Consider the following 21,246-nt stretch of genomic DNA (forward strand, 5'->3'; position numbering starts at 1 on the left):
CTTAAAATCCTTCTCTCGAATTAACTTCAAAGGTGCATTACGTAATAATGTCTTGGGTCATTAACTTTAGCACTGTCAACATGTTCTCACTCTCACATTTACTTTAATTAATGTAATGATAGTAATTAATGGAACACTTTACACAAAGGATTGCCTGAGCACATTGTCAACTTCTGACAAACAGATCAATCCTCAAATGCTTAGAGCAAGACAGCAGTTGTTAAAGGTGAAAAATGCACAGGACAAAAGGTCAATCTGATTTTTATCTTGATTTAGGTTTAACAGAAGTTTAATTGTCATGATATCTACATTATTTAACCTATTTCTTTTCAAATTTCACAGTAGAAAGTTGATTAATAAATCAATAGAGAAATCTCTAAAATAGTGTTAATGAAAAGTTATTTAAAATATTAGTGATGATGAAAAGATGGAATGAGAAAAGGTAGCTGAGAAAAATGTTAACATTCTTATTATAGTATAATTTTATTTATTAAAGAACTCAAAAAATACTGATAGGTGATCATAGTTGTAACGCCAATAACAGCAATTGTTGCTCAAGTGTTTCCCTCAAGTTTCTGAATCTTTCACTTTCACTCAGAAATTTCCACAAGATTGATCTTTGTCCAAGGGTGAAGATTTTTTTTACTGCTTGGATCAAACTTTCAAATGTTTTTGAGAATAAGGAAAGAAGCAGGTGTGCATGTGAATCTCCCACTATAGCAAAACAAATTCAGCAATGCAAGCTGGAGTAGAAAGTTAAATATTTTAATTACTCAACTTGAGGAAACTATGTGGAATTGTCTTATAAAGCAAACTTGGAAACATTTTCTTCTTACATATGAATCATACTGCCGTGTCTCAAACTCATGGAAAAGTACTCTTTTCATATCTCTTCTACACACAATGTGCAACTGTAGCTAGAGCTCCTTGAAAGAGTTGGGGGCAGGGGCTGGAAAGATGGGAGGGAAGGAAAAATCACTTTTGTGCAGTGGCTATATTGATGTAGTCCAGAATCAAAAGTGGCCCAGTGGCACAAGGCAGAATTTGAGTTCAGGATCAAGCATTAAGCCTGGTCCTTGGGCAGACCAGCATTTTGACTGGATTGTCATCAAGATGGCATATACAGGCCATCTCTCTTGAGCTTTCTGTGTGGGATATAAGCCCAGGAATGGTGTTGATATTTCATTTAGGATTAAAAAAAAACAACAACCAAAAAAACCCCAAACATATTTTGGTTCATTGTTATGTGTAGTGTCACTTTCAGAGAGTAAGAGATTAAACATCTAAGACTACCAGAAAATTATACCAGACATCAGACTTTATATAAATAGCTCTTCTAACGGGTGGCTCAGAAGCCTGATGTCTGGCAATATTATGTTCAACTGACTTTGAGAGCCATCCATGGAAGAGACAGTTGTAGCTGGAAGTTTGGCAAGAGGCAAATTTTTCTTTTAATAATTCATCAGTTCACTTTCTCCACAGAGTAATAACGCTTCCATTAGGTTGTGTGTACTCACTTGGAATTATGCTCACCTATTTTTTTTCTAGCGTACTTTTAGTAACATACTAATTAGACTGTAGCTACAGTAGGACATGCACTAATACATCTCACTAGCAGTTTATTCATTTTGCTGAGTTTGTCTTGTAGCTGAACACACATACTGCCCGTATAAATTTCTTGTTATTTGTTCAAAGTCTTTTGGTCTTTCTCTATCATTTTATTTATGTAGGGCAACATCCTGGTTTCCTGATCCCCTTTTTCATAGGACCCTATGAACTGCTCTCTGTGAGGCAGCAATGCGAGGGAGGGGGAAAGGGGGGGACTTAAGGGACAGGAGTGGGAAATGGGCAAACCTGCTTTGGGTGGGCCCTTCAGCACTTCTGAGATTCTTTGGAGTAGCAATAAAGTTGGAGATGCTTAGTGCTTCCATGAATCCCTCCCCACAGTATGTGGTAGGGGAGGGGAAATCAACCCTTGCAGAGAGCAGTCTTTTGGTCAGTTGCAGCCATGGGGGAAATCCCTGATACTGCAACTTCATTAATTTCTGCACAGATGCTCATGTTCTCTTATAGATACATGGGGATTTGCCAGGTTTGTGGGCACGCTCAGTGGATTATGCCAAAAGATAAACCCCTCTCCTCATTCTCTGTATGTCATGATTAGTAATGAACTCGGATAGAAGTCTCAGGCAGACTTCCTTCATATTCTGGACTTCCACCATGTGTGCAGGAAGATGAACTGTAAACAGTGTATTTTAAAGTGTGGCCTGGATTACTGAACATTCAGAAGCTAGCAATTTAATGTATAATACCATGAGCTACAGCTTCCAGCTACAAATACTGAAACATCCTGGGCTTAGATCCCACATTAGGAGTAACACAAAAGGACCTAGAGATCTTACAAAAATGGTCAGAAAACAGCAAAGTAACAACGTGAAATTCAGCTTGGATGAATACAAGCTAACACATCTGGGAAAAATAGTCCAAAATAAAGAAATTCTATAAGCATAAGAGCATTGGAAAACAATCATAGTGAAAGAGGCTTATAAGGGAGATTATACAGCAAGTAATACATAAATTGCTATGCAATATGGTGGCAAGACAGACTGTCATTTGGGACTTCACATGTGGATGGAGACATCACAGCATGGTAGCAGTCCCCCTTCCTGGGCTTGTCTACATTACAAAATTGTATCATGTTTGAACATGGTTGTGTAAAACCACGCTAGCTGATATGATGCCAACCACAAGAAACCATATTCAATGTTATGTCAGCAAACCACAATCAAAAGTTGTCCTTGCTTTCCAGAAAGTCACAATCAGCATTTTGTCACATTTGCATTAATTCTTCACAACTGTATTCAAACACAGAAAATATCTGTAGTGTAGACAAGCTCCATGTGACTCTGATGAAGTATTTAGAATTGAATGCACAAGCCCAGATATACTTGCATTACCAGAAAGCCATTAGCTATTTGAAAAAAGATCTGAAAAAATGAGCAGGAAGGGATTGATGTAGAAGGAAAGATTATAAGAGCTAAAGATGTATACTATTGCTTGGCAAAGAGGGGAACGTAACAGGTTACAAATACTGGAAGAGTGTAAACAACAAAGAAAAGGTTTAAACAGGAATAACAAGGAGTTAAGGGATAAATTAAACAGAAAATTACACCAAGTATGAAGGAAGTCTTCCTGACACTGGGATATAGGACGGCTGTGGAACAGTCATCCTAAGATAGTGGTTGAAGCCACAACTGTGGGAAAACTTCAGATAAAATGCTAGGCAATGTTCTGTAGGAAATAATCCTATTATCAGCAGTGAAATGGAATGGATGATCAAATTATTCTCATAGGTTCCCCCCCTCCCGCCATCTCTAACTTCTATATTTCTATGAAGATCAATTAAAATATCACAATTCCTAGCTGGGAAGTATGATTTCAGATCTATCATAAAACATGAAAAGTTCTCATATATTTTTAGTCTAATAGTAATGGAATTTACAGTTGTAGAGCTTAGTAACAAACATTTTTTGTTCCTACTGTAATTTATTTTCATCTTCAGACATAATGGTTTCAAAGCCTCATCAGAAAGCATCCCTGTTTTGAGTTCTATATTAAATAGATCCATAGCTTTGAATTTTCAGAATCCTAAAAATACACCACCATATTATGCTTCTGCTATGAGCACTTGATTTCTGTTTCTGTTATTAACAAGGAGAGGTTACTTGCTTGTACAACAAGTGGAGTTCTTAGAGGTGTTCTGTCCCTACAGATGCTCTATGTAAGGATATGCACATGCCTGTGCATTCTTCATTACTGATTTTTCATGATCTCCTTGATGGCATATAGGGAGGAATGGACCTTCTCACAGTAAAAATACACCACACCACAACCTCAGGAAAAGAAGCGGTACAAGGCACGAAGTATAAACTTAGTTTACAGTATAAGCACTCCATGTGATTGAAGTTGACAAATGTTCAAGTTTGAGCAAGACAAGACAAAGAATTCGATGTTTTTCCAGTGTTTCTCTCTTGTATTAGCCTACTACACAAAATGCATGTAGATTTCTATTTACATATCAATATCCCAATATCCTGGGGAGAAAGACTAATGGCAAAATTCTTATCTCCAACCTTCACTGAAGATCTCTATGGCACTTTTTACATTTATTCCAGAGAGAGGCCAATCTTGTAGTCTTTAGGACAGATTGCACTACTGATTTTTTAGGAGGAAGTATTCATTGACTTCAAGAGCTATGCTAAAGAAATAGTATGGGCCTTTTAATATATGCATATACTGTGGATAGTTGATAATTCAGGAAAATGCACAATACACGACACATACAGAGTGCAGAAGGGATCCAGCTGTGCATTCCTGTATTCTCACCATGTACACCGCCTCCAGCTAAACACAGACTATTTATTCTGCCTGACCACTTTTAAAAGCAATGAACAAAGAGTCAGCAATAATTAGTTTCTTCACTGTCTTTGTTGTAAGACTTATAGCTTCTCTTTTCTTCAGTTATAGTACATAGAATTGTAAACACTCAGCTGCCTTACCAAAAAAAAAATAATAATAATCTTACAAACGAAGTCTGACAGAGCAGGAGAAACAAAGTGCTAAACCAAGTATTTTGCAGTGATCTTAATCTCAGCATTGGTCAGAGGGATTACAACCAACATAGAATCATAGAATCATAGAATCATAGAATATCAGGGTTGGAAGGGACCCCAGAAGGTCATCTAGTCCAACCCCCTGCTCGAAGCAGGACGAATTCCCAGTTAAATCATCGCAGCCAGGGCTTTGTCAAGCCTGACCTTAAAAACCTCTAAGGAAGGAGATTCTACCACCTCCCTAGGTAACGCATTCCAGTGTTTCACCACCCTCTTAGTGAAAAAGTTTTTCCTAATATCCAATCTAAACCTCCCCCACTGCAACTTGAGACCATTACTCCTCGTTCTGTCATCTGCTACCATTGAGAACAGTCTAGAGCCATCCTCTTTGGAACCCCCTTTCAGGTAGTTGAAAGCAGACATTTTCAGATGGACGTTTAGGCCCTTTAGGACACAGCCTGTTTTTCAAAACTAGTTATGCTGTGTTCATCACCTTGCAAGTATATTTCTAGCATTTGTACGATAATCTGTCCGTATGTGTAGAAAGAGCATTTTTTATATTTCCTGGCAGCAAAACAATTGAAGCAGAGAGAAAAATGAATATTGCTTTTCATGCCAGAGAGCATGAATTTCATAGTTGTTTGGATTTCTTCTTTCGAGAAATCTTGATCGAGGAGTTGCTTTTGATCTGGATCCAGCTTGGGGATGAGACAGTGTTGTGTTTAAAGTGTGATTCAGTGATAAATGCCCCAAATTGTTTCCAAGAAAAGTAAACAATGTTTTGCGGAATATAAATACATGAACTACTTTATAAGCCTTTACACGTACTGTGTACATTTCCTCTGGGATACATATACATAATGTTAACTGTCCAAAACAATACAACCACAGAATATTTAAACAGAAAAGCTTTGGAAACAAACATGTTCCTGAGAAAGTGAAGGCTTACAACATGATTGACAATGACAGGCATATTTGTCATACAATCATCTTATGCTGACCAAAACAGGAAGCAGAGAAATCAACTTGTTTGCTCTCACCATTCAGAAGGAAAATTTAAACAACCCCGACAGCAAAAATCTACAATTAAAAGGAAGTTACGCGCAAAGACTGATCTAAACAAAGTTTTTTAATCAGCATGTTCTGATAATTCAGGAAGAACTAAACTAAATACACAATACTCAGTACACCATAGTCTAAGGAACTATATCAATTTACCTTTAGATACTTTTCTTGACGAAGAAAATTAGATTGGTCACAAGGGAGAACAATGGGTCTGTGTATTTTCCTAAAGGCTAATTGGTGGGACATCTCATTGTAACCAATTTTATTTGCTAAGTTTTCAACTGTTCATATTCATGATAATGATCAAGTAGGCAGTCTCATTACTGTTTCTAATAAATAGTGGCCAACATCAAAAGAACTGTCATCAAAATTACTAGTTTGCAGTTAAAATGAAAAGGCTAGAAGACTGAATACTTAATATGCTAGTATGACATTCTTGCAATAGGGTATGAAGGCCTCAATTATGGATCTGGAAACTCTTCGTTCTAGTCACATGCACAGTGCCTGGCACCAAGATAGAGCCTGACACAGGGACCTAGCCATCTTGAATTAGGACAAGATTCAACAAGGGAATAAACAGAGAAGCAGGAGCTGGGTATGGCACAAAACAGCAGCAAGTACTGATATATTTCCAGAAGTAGTCCCAGTGTTAAACTAGTCAAGAAATCTGCCAACCTAGCTAATGCCAGATGGTTGGAATTTAGAGAAATCACAGCAAAGGTATGTTTTAAAGAGGGATTTAAAAGAAGGTAGTGGCTTTATTAATTCTGACAGGAAGATAAGGGGCCGGGTGGAAGCAAACCTACTTGTGAAAAAAGTGGATGATCAAGGTTAACATCTATGGCAGAGTGAAAGCAGGGATCATTCTAGAAGTTTGTTTCCCTTCTCTCTCTCAGGATGGAGTTGCATTGGCAAGCTATCAGAATTCTTTTTTCAGAGTAACAGCCGTGTTAGTCTGTATTCGCAAAAAGAAAAGGAGGACTTGTGGCACCTTAGAGACTAACCAATTTATTAGAGCATAAGCTTTCGTGAGCTACAGCTCACTTCTTCAGATGCATATCGTGGAAACTGCAGCAGGCAAAGCCTGCTGCAGTTTCCACGATATGCATCTGAAGAAGTGAGCTGTAGCTCACGAAAGCTTATGCTCTAATAAATTGGTTAGTCTCTAAGGTGCCACAAGTCCTCCTTTTCTTTTTATCAGAATTCTGTCTTTCAAGTTCTTTGAGCCACTCTACTACTCAGAAGCATTACATTTACTTTCCATGAAATGTTAAAAAAATATGTCTATGCTCTATATATTTCAATTTTAGCTGAAGTCAGTCTTTTGCAAGAGGTTCATGTGTTCTGGAAAACGAGTTTCAGACTCTTTGGCTTCTGGGCGTGAACCCAAACAGTTTTTGTTCAATATATTTAAAAAGTTTGACTCTTTCTTTGAGTCTTTTTTTTTCCTTTTGTAATTTCATGTACATTTTAATGAAAAAAAAAGAACAGATTTAAGCACTTGTAATCCACACCTGAAGTTTTAAAGGATAGGTGAGCACAGCTAGTTCTTTTTATTGCAAGACTTCAGCATATCCTGAGAAGCCCTTTCCACGGGACAAATTGCCCCAGTCTTGCTAGTAATTTAAATGCTATTTTTTCCCTTTAAGAAATAAAAACCTCATGTTTTGAAGTCCTAACATACCTGTTCCCAAAGAAGCTGGTTCCAGATTTGCTGGACTCGGAGAAATGTCTGTAGAAATTAAAAAGGCGGAAGTTAAGGGAAAGGGAAAGGACTGTTCTACATGCCATAAGTAGAAACTTGTGTCTTTACTACACAGAAATCATATTAAGGGCCACTTCTGCATAACATCTGCACACATTACATTATATTTGTATTACAGTAGAGCTTAGAGACTCCACAATGCTAGGCACTACATAGACACAAAGTATGAGACAGTTCCTGCCCTGAATAGCTTACAATCTAAACAAACAAGAGGAAGTGGGAGAAAGGAGGTATTATTATCTGCATTGTTCAGATGGGAAACAGAGGTTCAGAGAAACTAAGTTATTTGCCCAAGCCCACACAGAGGATTGAACCCACGTATGTCTTCTGAATCGCCAGATGCTGTCTTAATTGAAAAGGATGATGATCTTGTGGTTAAGCGTAAGAGTTTTGGATACACCAGGAATACCTGAAAATAATGTAGGTTGGAAGCCTTTGCAGCGTGTCATGGCTTCTGTACATATGGGCTAAGATGCAAAATTGACACCAATAATAGGATATGAATGGTATATAGGTACCAGTGCAAGCAATGCTGTTGGATCTCTCAGAATAGCTTCCTGACAAGGAAGCACTGCATTATATATGTTTCATATAGGATACATGCAGTTCCTGGCTCTTACTTGCAAGCACAGTTATTGAGTTCAATTTGTGTTTTCACATGCATTGATAGCTATAGCTGTTGCTGCAGTTTCATCATTAATCAAAAACATGAGCAAACCCTTTTTGCCTCCAAGAGTCCTGATAGTTCCCTTTGTGTAACTGATAATGGTAAATATAGGTATTTTCTTCATTTAAATTCTAGCCACTTTCATCTTTGTGGTTCACTTTTGTATGTAATTAGCAAGTTGCATTGTGCCAACGTACTGGACAGCTTGACAGTTAGGATTAATACAGAACTCAAGGATTCATATAGCTTTTCACATTTTTTCATAATTAGCTTCCCTTATTTCAGCCATTTCAGGGTCATCTACTTTAAACTGGTCCGATGATCCAGGATGGAAACAACAAGTTACAATCCCTTTGAGTTAAGGATTTTGCCAGTTTAAATTGTTTGGTAGTAAATAGGTAACACTGATTTTGCAACCAGAATAAAAGTTGTCTTTTAGGTGCACCTAAATCTGCTGTAACAAACCTTTATTCAGTCCATAAATAATTTAATGCATCCATTCGGAATTCAAAGCCAAGCTAACACAGTCAGGAAGTCATTTGAAAATGAGAATTCTTTACAGATACTGATGGGCAAGTTAGATTAAAAGACAATAGCCTGAGGGCTTCATACAGCCAACTTTTATATCAAAAACGGAGAGCAGGATTTTTTTTTTATTATAGCAAAGGCAATTGAATTATTAGCCTTCTTGAAAGAAGTTTCTTTGAGAAGCTTAACAAGCCATGACTCTTAGGATATGGATTAGGACTGATCATTTCACTTAATCAATATGAAACATCAAAGAAGGCTTATCCAACAGCCTGTAGTTTAGATGAGAAAGAATTAAAATATATAGCGCAGTGGTCCCCAAACTTTTCATGGTCCTACCCCCTTTACCCCTGTCAATGCCCCTCCCCTCCCCTGGGAGCCAGAGCAAGGCTGAGGGCAGAGCAGGGCTGGGTGGCACTCCCTCCCAGTCCCCCAGGGGGGCTGGCCAGGGCCCCACTGCACACACCCCCCACCAATGTTCCTCCACACACCCCGAGGGGGGCATGCCCCACAGTTTGGGGACCTCTGATATAGAAATTGATCCAATTAGATCCTTTAAGTCAATGAAAAGGGTCCCATTGACTTCACTGAGCTATGGATCTGGCCCAAATAGCTAGGAGAAAGAATTAGAAACTGAATTCCCTGGCACTTTGTGAGCCAAAGCAGGCTGGAAAGAGCAGTCAGGTAACAAGATCCAAAATGGACAAAGAGATTGACTTATGGGTAGAGCTGGACCGACTGTTCACAGGAAAAGAATTTATTGATCAAATTTAGCACAATTCAGTTTATCAACTGTTCATGAATAGAATCCACTGTTTCCACAAATCTGTTTGACACATTTTATAGACACATTTCTTCTGTTTGCTGAGATAATTTTTGTTTCTCACCAAAACAAAAAACAAAAAAACCCAAAATTGTTTTGGGTTAAATGAAACACTGTTTGATCAAAACATTTGGGTTTTTGTTTTATTTTTTAAATACCCTTTTGGCGGTGTTAGTTTCATTTAGCTAATTTCTAAATGAAACATTGCTTCAAAATTTAAAAAGTCAACCATTTTGTTTCAAAAATGTTGAAATACTTCATTCTGAAATATTTGGAAATCCTTCCTCCCTCCAAAATACTCCAAAAATGTTCCCAGCGAAAATCATTAGCCACGTTTGATCAGAATATCCAAACAGCTTTGATCAGCCCCAAACTGCATTTTTCAACTAATAACCTATTCACTTAAAAAAAAAAATCACCCAGGTCTAATCATGAACACAAGCAAAATGACTGTTTAAAAATCCAAACAAAAGGTTTAGGAGTAATGAATTTTGCTATATTTCTCTAGCTCTACTTATTAGCATCTCTCTGTGCTGGGCAATATCCTCTGCTGGCGAGATACTTACTTGTGCATGGTCTGTTTTGACCTTAGGAGACAGAATGACAAGGATGCATGTCCACAATATGCTCACAATGAGCAAAGGATAGCTCAGCCTATTGTCTAATCAGATGGATAGCAGAGTAGTGTACCCATTGGAACATTACATAGGCACTTCCAATCTCAGTGAAATGAGGAATAAAGAGGTTGTTAATGAAACACTGGAATGCGTTACCTAGGGAGGTGGTGGAATCTCCTTCCTTAGATATTTTTAAGGTCAGGCTTGACAAAGTCCTGGCTGGGATGGTTTAGTTGGGGATTGGTCCTGCTTTGAGCAGGGGGTTGGACTAGATGACCTCCTGAGGTCCCTTCCAACCCTGATAGTCTACGATTCTATTCTATGATTCTATGAAACTTTTTCCAACCCTTAAAAATACAAAATGCAGTAACTAATATATCAACATGTTATAGCCAAGCATTTGAAGAATGTGTAAGAAGATCTTCCTTATGAATGTTCATTGTTAGCACAAAAGCAAGAAATGAGGCTTTTTGTATTGCTAAGACTATTAATACCATACAAATTAGCATTCTTCAGTAAGGACTGTATAATAAATGCAGGGGAACAGTGTACAAACCCCACAATCAGAGAAGAGAAAAATGGGAGCATCTGCCCAGAGGAAAGACTGTCAATACAGATATATGAACAAAAATCTGAGGAGGGGAGAAGGCAGGGGGAATCAAGTGTCCATATTGAAGCAGCCCTAGGTAAACCAAGCAGTACTCCAGTGGTCAAACAAAACCAAAAGGTGTCACTGAATGTGTCAGCATTGTCTGGCATAAGTCAACTGTTCGGAACAATTCCTCCAAAGAATTAATAATTAACAAGGTTACCTTCCACATAGGTTCACATGGGGTTTTTGCTCAATAATAACAGATCCAATGTTTATCCTCCTTTGGTGAACCTAATGTTATTCTAACTTTGTAGCTCATGTTTCTATAGCACACAGAATATTCCAGTTATTTAAAGAATACAGATTTACATTCCATACTGACTGTGGGATGTATTACCTTCAAGATTTCAGCCATGAAGCAACTGGCAAGTGTTCACTGACCTATTGCACTTTCACAGGAGAGTTATTTTGGGAATACTCCTTTGCTTGTTATGTGAACAGTTATAGATGGAGTAAATTCCATTGCCAAGAACTCCAGCAACAAGGGATGGGAAGGTTCCAGCTTTTCTAGCCTCAGAGGTGTCAGCACTAAGTGTCTCAGCAGCAAGAGTGCTGAGAAAACAGACAGATCAGAATTTCTACTTGCATCTGAGGGCAAGTTCCATGGACTTCAGTGTCAGACACAAATGAACCTCCAAGGGCAAGGTTTGGTCTAATGCTAAGAATCCAGCCAGGCCCTGTGGAATTTGGGATCCATATTTTAATATTTTCAGCACTGGAGATACTAGATTTACCATTGACATTAAAGCTGACTGCTGTAATTTGACCCTATGTTGTAACTTTTTCAAGCCGTATGTTGCTCCCACTTCTTTTCTGGGGAAAAATAATATGAAGTTCTCAACTTGTGCATTGCCCATAGGGACAAGAGACACTACAGTGAGTATGAGGTAGGAAGGGTTGTTATTAGAGGTGAACAATTTCCAAGGAAGATTTGGTCAAGTGTAGGCTTTCCTCTGCCCCCAATTATTTCAGTTTATTGATTTTTCTAACTTCTTTGCCCAGGATATTTGATATTCATAACATAAATTGACCTTTGACTAGACAGATAGGTCACATTGTCTGCTGCTGGTCAGAATTTTAGGCAAAAGATGTCACACATTTCCCCACCCTTTGTTTTTCCAATCATTTCCAGTCACATGTTCTGATTCCTGTCTGACTGAAGTAAATTTAAAATCAGGTTTCCAATATAAATAACTGGGATTGTGACTTCAGTGTTTGCTTTTCCATGAGAACTCTCTAACACCTGCTTAAGACTAGTTGGTGTGGCAAACATTGCTGCCAGTAGAATTGTTTGCTCAGATATTCATGGAAATCAAATTCAAAAGCTGAGTGAAAACAACTGAAGCAAAACATTTTAAAAAAAATGGTGAACTAGTGTTTGCTAATTCTGTCACAATATTTGGTCAGATCTAGATACTAACCTCTTGTTGGTTTTACAGTACATTTACAAATCTGCTTCATACACACATCTGATATCAATCCTTATAGGAATCATTATATATAAGTTCAGTGCCACCCTGACCATGCAGGCCAGCATGGAACTCTGGTTGCCGATTTAGTTCTTTCTGAAATACTTAAAGCAGACTTTTAGGAACACCGACAGTTTCCCCAAGCAGATTTCAGTTTGTAAAATTCAGTAAAGTTCATTTATTTTTTAGATGAAACACACATTTTTTTCTCCTTTTGTTGCTACTGCAAGAAAACCAGCCTAATAGCTTAATTTACAATTGTCATCCAAATATCCAAATGAGGCAAAAATCTCAATAATAGCCTATCAAGCAAGATTTCAGGAAGGAAACTGATATGAAAAGGCTAAGTATCTTACACTACTAGTTAAGTGCGGGGGATTGGGGGAAATCAATTATTTCTCTTAGTGGCAGATCCACATGGAGGAATACATAGCAGCCCCTCTTTCCCACATAGGATTCATAAGTATCTGCAAAATCTAAGCTTTACATTTGAAGAAGTGAAAAACCTCCAGTTGCATTCTGTGAAGAATACCTTCCAAACATGAACAGGGTGCAAACAGACACTGTGTTGAGTCTACAGCAGACAGAAAGCTGGATAATATTTGAGACAGAGGTATAAATTAGAGCTGAGTGAAAATTTTCAGTCAAAACTTTTTTTCCACCAAAAATGCATATTCAGATTGACTGAAACACTTTGCAAATTCATCTCAAGTTTGCCATATTGATTTATCAGAAAAAATAAAACCAGTCTCAAAGTGTGGAAACATTTAATTGACATTGTGAAACATTTCAGTTCTAAATAAATGTTCATATCAAATTGCACTCCAATTGTATTTACTTTAAAAGAAGTAAAACCCCTCAGGCTAAAGGAAATATTTTATTTTGGGTCAAATAAAACATGTCATTTGACTCCCAATTTATTTCCATATATTGATTTTTCTTTTTCATTTTGCAAAAAAAAATTTTAAATGGTTTGGGTTAACCTGAAGCAATTATCTTTCTTATAAAATGTTTTGGTTCAGCCAGCAATGAGGTGTCACCATATAAACCTATGATGTCCTGCAATTCATAAATTGCTGGGGGTAGAACTGCATGTGATATTCATCATTAGCTCAGCCAAAAAAAAAGAGAGATATAGGACACTGAATGGAACATACTGTCAGAGTACTTCTGAGGACATAAAAAGTTCTGCATATTTACTGGCACATAATGGTTTGATTGACAGGACAGTGTCATTTCCATGCATCACATCCAAAGATGATCCTCTGCAAGAGGCAGGAAAGAAATGTCTCAATAGCATATTGCATGATTGGCTAGGTGTACCTTTTCTTCCCCACTTCCCTTTGAAGGATTAAGTACTTGACGCTGTCAGATGCCAGACAGTAGCTAGAACAACTGTCTAATCAGATGTGGCAATTCCTATGTCATAAGAAATTTCACAATACTTTTGTACCTTTTCCTTCATTTTAGTATTAAGATATTTTTAAACTCCATTTTATTTGGCTAAGGATGACTCAAAATAAAATGGAGTTTAAAAATAATAAATTTTCTCTTTTTTTAAACTGGGAATTAATGGTAAGTACATTTGAAAGTCCATTGTGAGTGTTTTTGAGTTAGACAGCTAGAAAGGATGCTGTCTTCCTTACTTTTGCACACAGAGCTTACATACAGCTAAGGAAATTTCTTGTTTATTACATCACTGTCCCCTCCTCCTCTACAGTATCTTTATACTTCATCTTCAGAGCTGGTTGACATTTTTTAACTGAAACTACATTGAAAAACTGTGGTTTCAAAGTCAACATGTTGATTTTGAGGAAATTTTTCCAGTTTTCTCCCCAAGGAAAAATTTAAAACAATATTTCATTTTGATTTGTGTAGAAATTTCTCATGGAAAGCTAAAAATATTGACTGGGAAAATTAGCATAGTGTCCATTCAATTCAGAGTTAAAGGAAAAAATAGTAAGATTCTAAAGAATATTAGCAGAAGATTAAAAGGTACATAGACGTAAATCCTCTCTCTTAAACAACATTCAGGTAAATAGGCTTTGCTCAGTGATACATTATTTTACCAGAACTCAGCAGAGTCAGGTTTTTCAGGAGAAAGGGCAGATTTAAAAATAATTAATTTAATTGATTTAAAATTTAGGATTCTGGAGGCATCTAGGCCCAGATCCACAAATGTCAATGGAAGTTAGGAGCCTAAATAGCTTAATGCATACAGAAGTGCAGTCACACATTAATACTCCATCCTATTTTCATAGTCACTCCCCTACTAGTAACTGGATACATATCCTTACAGACCAGAGCACAATAGCAAGGCCATTTCATAATATCTGTACATTATTTCATGAGCTACTTTGGCTAATGATTCCATTTGGCTATTTTTGAAGTACCTTTGCATCTAAGGATGGTAAGTATTTATTATCAGTAAGGGCTGCACCAAATGTACTCTCAACTAATTTCAGTTCTGCAGTACTCAGGACCTTCCTTATGCACTGATTCAGCAAGGTACTTTACTCACATGCTTAAAGTGAGGCATATGCTTAATCTCAGAAGTCTGTGGGACTAAAGGATGTCTTTAACTTCCAATATGTGAGTAGTTCCATATATTTCACAGTTTAGAGTTAGGCACATGCTTAAGTCCTTTACTGAATTGGAGTCATCGGATGTATTTGTGTCATATTAGGAACTACAATATTTACCTCAAATCATGTTACTATAGTAATATTTGGATTAATTATCAGCGTATATTAACAGATCGGTCCCTCAACTTTTCCCTTATTTATCCCCTTGCAGAGTCAAATATGGTCAGGCAATATACTTTTGCATCACTTTTATGAGCCATAATTGGAATTATTGAAGCTCTAGGACAGGGGAATGTTTTATAACCGAGAGAAGGCTATATCCCTGTAGTGAATCATCTTTCAGCTATCCTGTGGCATGATAAATCATCAACAGTTCAAACGGATATTTTTGCCATTCTATTTTATTGTTAAATGCAATAAATACAACTGGGGAATACAGACTTTTCTCTACTTGCAGTTTTATAAGGCTGTGCTGCTTGGGAATAATGATTAAGCAGGGTTGTGGGCATATTATGAAATATTTTAGGAGCGTGTGGAAACAGTCTAAAACCACTAACTAGGCTTTCAGACTCACCATATTACCAGTCTCTTACTAGAGTGCAGGAGACCATTTCCTTTAAAAGCTTCAAACATTACACTTTCCAAAATACAACAGAGACATCACCTTTAATCTTCCTAAAGACATTAGCCTTTTAATATGATAGCACATGTTTTAAAAAGGTTAGAAGAGATGTTAAGAAATATAGCAATATGCTTACTGTGAATAAACTTAAGGTGAGATTTTCAAAAGCACTCAGTATTGCCCTAACTCTGCTTCCACAAGTCTTAATGCTGACATCAGTGGGAGCAGAGTTAGGCCAATACTAAGCACTTTCAAAGACCGCACCATAGCATATAGGTGCAGCTTACCGCTCTGGTATCTCCAGTACAGTTGTGTCTCAGTTTTCCCCACTGTGCCTCAGGTCCCTTCTTCTAGAGATAGTCTTCAACAGGTCAGTTTTGTGATTTGGCTTTCTGCCAAAAGCAAGAATCCTTCCTTTCCAGAAAAAGGCAAAATCCAAACATAAAATACATAGGCCTTCCACAAATAACCTCTTTAGGCCTCATTTGCAGGACCTCACTAGTCTCCTGCTTCTTTGTAATAGGAATCAAGTGATCCTCCACCCCTTGCCTGTGTGGGACCCCATCACACTTAAGTATTACAAGGAAGAAATCCTAATTATCATTCACCCTTCAGAATACTTTGCCATGTCTGACAATCTCTCACAGACTGTTTTCCCTTTTGTCCATTTCTTGGATGTTCCATTTAGGAAATGTGTTTCTTCCTGTTTTTGTGTCCCCATTCATTTAAGGAAAAATGCTTGTTAACTTCCTAGAGGTTGCGGGGAGGGAGGAGCAGGTGTGTGCACTGGGTAAGGAGATGTGCGGATATTGGATTCTTTTTAAAGTTACATATGTAAACTACAAAAAGAAAAGTAGTATCTTTAGATAAAGAGAACAATAATCTACGGCTGAAGAAACTATTGGGATAAAGAAAATGTGGGCTCCAACTGCAGGAAGCTACCGTAAATAGTATAAGAAAATTACTACTGGATCCAAAATTATTTGGAAAGAAGGTAAAAAGCAGTTTTTTCTCCAGAATGTCTTTTCATATTTGAATGTTAATTACACTAAATGCACTGACTGATTTAGACTAAGTTGAAAGACTTTTATCCCAAGCCTGTAGCATTTTTTTAATTTTTGTGTTGTGTCAGAGTTAAGCCAGCACTCTGATCACTGCAACTCCAATTAGTTGCCCTGGCGTACAGGTGACTACTAGAACTGTGCCCACTCGATAGATTGGGATGGGCTGCAGGAAGTTAAAAGGCTTATTAGGTCATTAGTCCAGACGGTACAAAAGGTGCAAAAAGGAAGGGTGGAGGAGGAAAGCCTGAGTCAGAGGAGAATGTGGGTCCCTTTTTGCCTCAAGAGCATAAGACTACATAGCCTCCAAATGTGGTAGAAAAGAATACTGTAAATAAACTGTCTGAGGTATTTTACTTGAAGAGGTGTCTGAGGTGTTTGTTGGCTGGAAAGTAAGTAGGGGTGAGTCTGCTCTATCATGCATAGTGAGGATTAATCAATCTGTTAATATAATATACTGTGTCTGCAATACTAGTGATTTTAAGCACCAATAAAGATAGTGGGAGCTTTAAACCTATCTTAAACTGCTCCTATTTCACATAAGTATCATTTATCTTTGATGTTCAGGCTAATTCTTTATTCACTGCACTCCATGCAATACTTCTTGACCTTCTAGATTAGTCTTTTCGTGGGGTTCTATATGAACACTTTGCTGTAGTTAAGTTGAATTATGTTCCGAGATTCTTTATCAGTTCCATTTGTTTCAAATTTGTGAGGTATAATTTTCCTTTTTCTGAGCCCTTGCTGACTATCCTCAATAAAATCCATAATTTTTCAAGAGCTCTCCAATTCTGTTCCTAATTAATGTTCAGCAGAGATAGATGAACTAGTTCAGATAAAATAATAATTGAACTGACCCTTTCCTAAATGAAACACTGGACAGACCTGCTTTTGAAAGTCTTCATTTGTGAGCACTGAAGCAAAAATTTTATTTTATATCATCTCTGACAATAGTGTACACTTGCCATAGAAACCTTGTTCCTGTTATTTTTTCAAGATACATTTACTATTTTAACACTTGTGCAAGCTTTTTATTCTTTGCCTTTCAGTTTCTGACTTTTTTACTCATTGATTTTAATGATGTCCTCTTCTGGACAGGAGTCTTGATCCTGCAAAGACTTATTTATGCACATGCTTAACTTTATGCCTTCTGATCAGTCCTATTGACTTAAGCATGCATTTAACTTTATGCATACTGAAGTCCTACTAATTAAGCCCTGATCACGATAGCCCCATTACTGGTACCAAATGTGTTTGTGTTTGTGTTTTTGTTTTAAATCCACTAATTCTTTTCAGAAATGACAAATTATAAAACAAATACACATAAAACAATGTTGGTGAGAATTTGTTAGAGAATGGGCCACCCCTACATTCTTTGCATACCCAGAATTACCAATGACTGAACAAAAAATAATGATTGGGCCTAATTAGACTCTTTTTGACTACTTTCTTCCTGTTGTGGCTCAATGTTAATCCATAAAGTCTTACATCTCAGTGAGTTGTCACATATGTATAGGTTTATGTGTGGGCCATAAAACATACTTTAATGGATAAACAAAATACATTTTGTACAGTGCCTAAATTGTCAATGATTAACCATAAAATGGCCCTTCAGAGTTAAACTTTTTTCCTTTTCCGTTCACATCTGAGCCTTCTTTAGGGTGACCAGATGTCCCAGTTTTATAGGGACAGTCCTGATTTTTGGGTCTCTTTCTTATATAGGCTCCTATTACCCACACCCCCTGTCCCGATTTTTCACATTTGCTGTCTGGTCACCCTACTCATCTTTTCTTTAAAGAAATAAACCAAGAGAAATTACACTGAAAGAACATTTACAAAGATAATATGTAAATAAAAAGACATGTCCCCACTCTAGCTGCTTTCCTAAGGCCCCAATGCTGCACAAACACTTGCATGTGTACTTAATTTTACTAACAGGATTAGTTCAATTGAAATCAATAAACTACTCACACCAGTAAAATTAGGGGGAGGCATAAGTGTTTGTTGGATCAGGGCTTAATGTTACAATTTCTACTAGGGGAGAAATACTAAGATAGATAGATATCTATCTATACACACACCAAATTTCCTTTCTTACCAAGAACACCTTAAAATTAAAGGTTTAGATTTTCAAGATGAGAAAATGAAGGAATTTCAAAACCTTATTTTTCACTAAAACCCCAGATCTAAACTCCTCCAGATTCTTGAGAAATTCTGATCCAGAGCACAATCCACACTTCATGACTAGGCCCTAGCTAAAGAGTGGCAAATCTAAACACCTTCTCAATCTAGGAATGTTTAATTACAGCTCCATATTTCAAAATTCCCTCCCTTATTGATTTCTTTCCCATTGTTTCATGTTCCTTAGCTCAAATAATGACATCAGATTATACCATTTCACTTTTTTAATGCAGATGTTTCTAATCCATTCCCCTTTTTGGTTCTCAAACTAGCACAATAGCAAAATCTTGGATATTTAACCACTGCAAAGCAATATGTATTTTTTAAAATTGTTTCCATTGACATCAGTCCTGTAATCTTTCCTACTGGGTGTAGGTTTGGTAAAGACAAGATCTTCTGAATCTAAATTTGGGCCAGGTTTTACATGCCAATATCCCTTTAAGAAATACACTCTGTTCTCTCACTGCTGCTTTCAACTAAGATGATTGCCTGTCAAAATATCTCATCTGTAGGCTTTTGATTTTTCTAAACTGTTCAGTACGAGGAAGTTGATCAAGATTTCTAATTGCTCAATAAGCTGATCTCATACTCTGTTAGCTATATGAAATATTGTCCTATGTTTCACACAAGTCAAATATATCTATGAGCTTGATGTCCTTCCATTAACTTTAATGGGAATAGGATTGGACATTTATACCCCAATCTGCAAATACTTTATATGTAGACTCATAGACTTTAAGGCCAGAAGGGACCATCATGAATATCTAGTCTGATCTCCTGCTCATTTAACGATTTAAAGATTTCAAGTTACAGTGAATCCACCATTTACACTAATTTAAACCTACAAGTGACCCAAGCTCCATGCTGCAGAGGAAGGCAAAAAGCAAACAAACAAAAAACAAAAAAACAACCAACACCAAAAACTAGGGTCTCTGCCAATCTGACCCAGTGGAAAATTCCTGTCCCAACCCCAAATATGGTGATCAGTTGGACCCTGAACATTTTGGCAAGACTCAACTGCCAGACACTAGAGAAAGAATTCTCTGCAGTGACTCCAAGCTCTCTCCATCTAGTGTCCCATCACCGGCCACTGGAGATATTTGCTAGTAGCAGTCGCAGATCTGCATAACTATTCAATGGAGTAGTCCCATGGAAATTAATGAGACCATTCATGCATTTGCCAGACTGGGGGCCTTAAGGTGTAATCTTTCAGGGGCTTGGAATATACCTGATTCTGTAAAGCACTCCCTGTATAAATTATTTAAATGCTTTTAATTATACAGAAATGTGTGGATATATACATATGCCCATATGTATGCTCACTTTAATTACTTCATGGAGGAGCCACCCTACCATACTCTATGGTCAAAAGAAAGATTGTGCCGTTGCCGTTCTTCACACAGGCAATGTAAATGCAGCCAACCAGTCTGTCTCCAAATACACAAATCAGTATCCACTGTAGCACAGCCCACTTGAATTCAACAGTTCACAGCTGTTTGATTGGCTGTCCTGCGTGTATTCTCATGTAATCTATAAATCCTCTTTCTGCACGCACAGAAACATGCTATAATCCAACCAAGGCTAACAATTCAATATGCCACAGATGTTTTATAACTGTAGACACGGATAAGTCTTGAATAAACAGAGTTCATGTGGCTCAGGCAGTTCAAGGCTCATAGCTGGAGACAGGTACAATTGTAACAGCAGAAGCAAAATGTGTTTCTAATTTATGGGAAAAAAATAAAACTTATGGATGATGTGAGAGCTCTTAAAGTCTGCAGGGACAGCACTATTAACACCAAGTCAATTTATTTTAGTAATAGGAAAAGACCAACTACCTGATGATAAATTGATAATGCAAGGGACGACCTTCCATTTAGAGTGGAGAGAGCCAAGACAGGCCAAACATGTCAATCTATACCAGAGCAGGTCCACTATCGATTACTTACTCTGTAAGTATATTTAAATGGCGTAGGGGATGGTGTTTACTGTTTGCTGCAGGTAATATGAATTCTTTGATGTCTGCAAAGTTAACTATTATTAAGTGAATTTCAGTATTTATTAACATGTCTTCATTGTCATCCTCATAAGTGAAAAGAAAAGAGGAGGACTAAACAAAGTGATTTCAACTCTGCGTGAGCTTCTGGTGTTCTAAATCTTGTGACTTGTTGAATTGACACAGCAAATTAAAGTTGCTTCTCTCTGTGCTGACTGATCTCCAAGATATGACAGTTACTTTAGATGTGGTAAGATCAGGAAACCCTTAATTATGCCCAAGTTGAGTTAGCTAGGCAAATCAACAAACCAATTTTCTTTTCTGACTGGTCTCTTCTTGGCTTTTCTCCACAGCATGTTTTGAAGGGAGAAGAGGGAAAGAAACTTCAACAGTTGTACATGCAGTTTCTGGAATACTAGATAAATATATTACAGCAGCCACACTTTACAGATCATAAGCAAGCTTGGAGTGGACGGGAAATGTATTTTTTTTGTCATGTCCATGAGAATTAAGAGACATGTATGGTATCACAGTCTTACTTTCCTCTCTAAAATAAGGTGATTTGAATATTAATAATGCTGTAGAAACTTAAAACTGACACC

The sequence above is a fragment of the Lepidochelys kempii genome, chromosome 11, assembly GCF_965140285.1.
Source record: "Lepidochelys kempii isolate rLepKem1 chromosome 11, rLepKem1.hap1, whole genome shotgun sequence".
Taxonomy (NCBI): Eukaryota; Metazoa; Chordata; order Testudines; family Cheloniidae; genus Lepidochelys; species Lepidochelys kempii.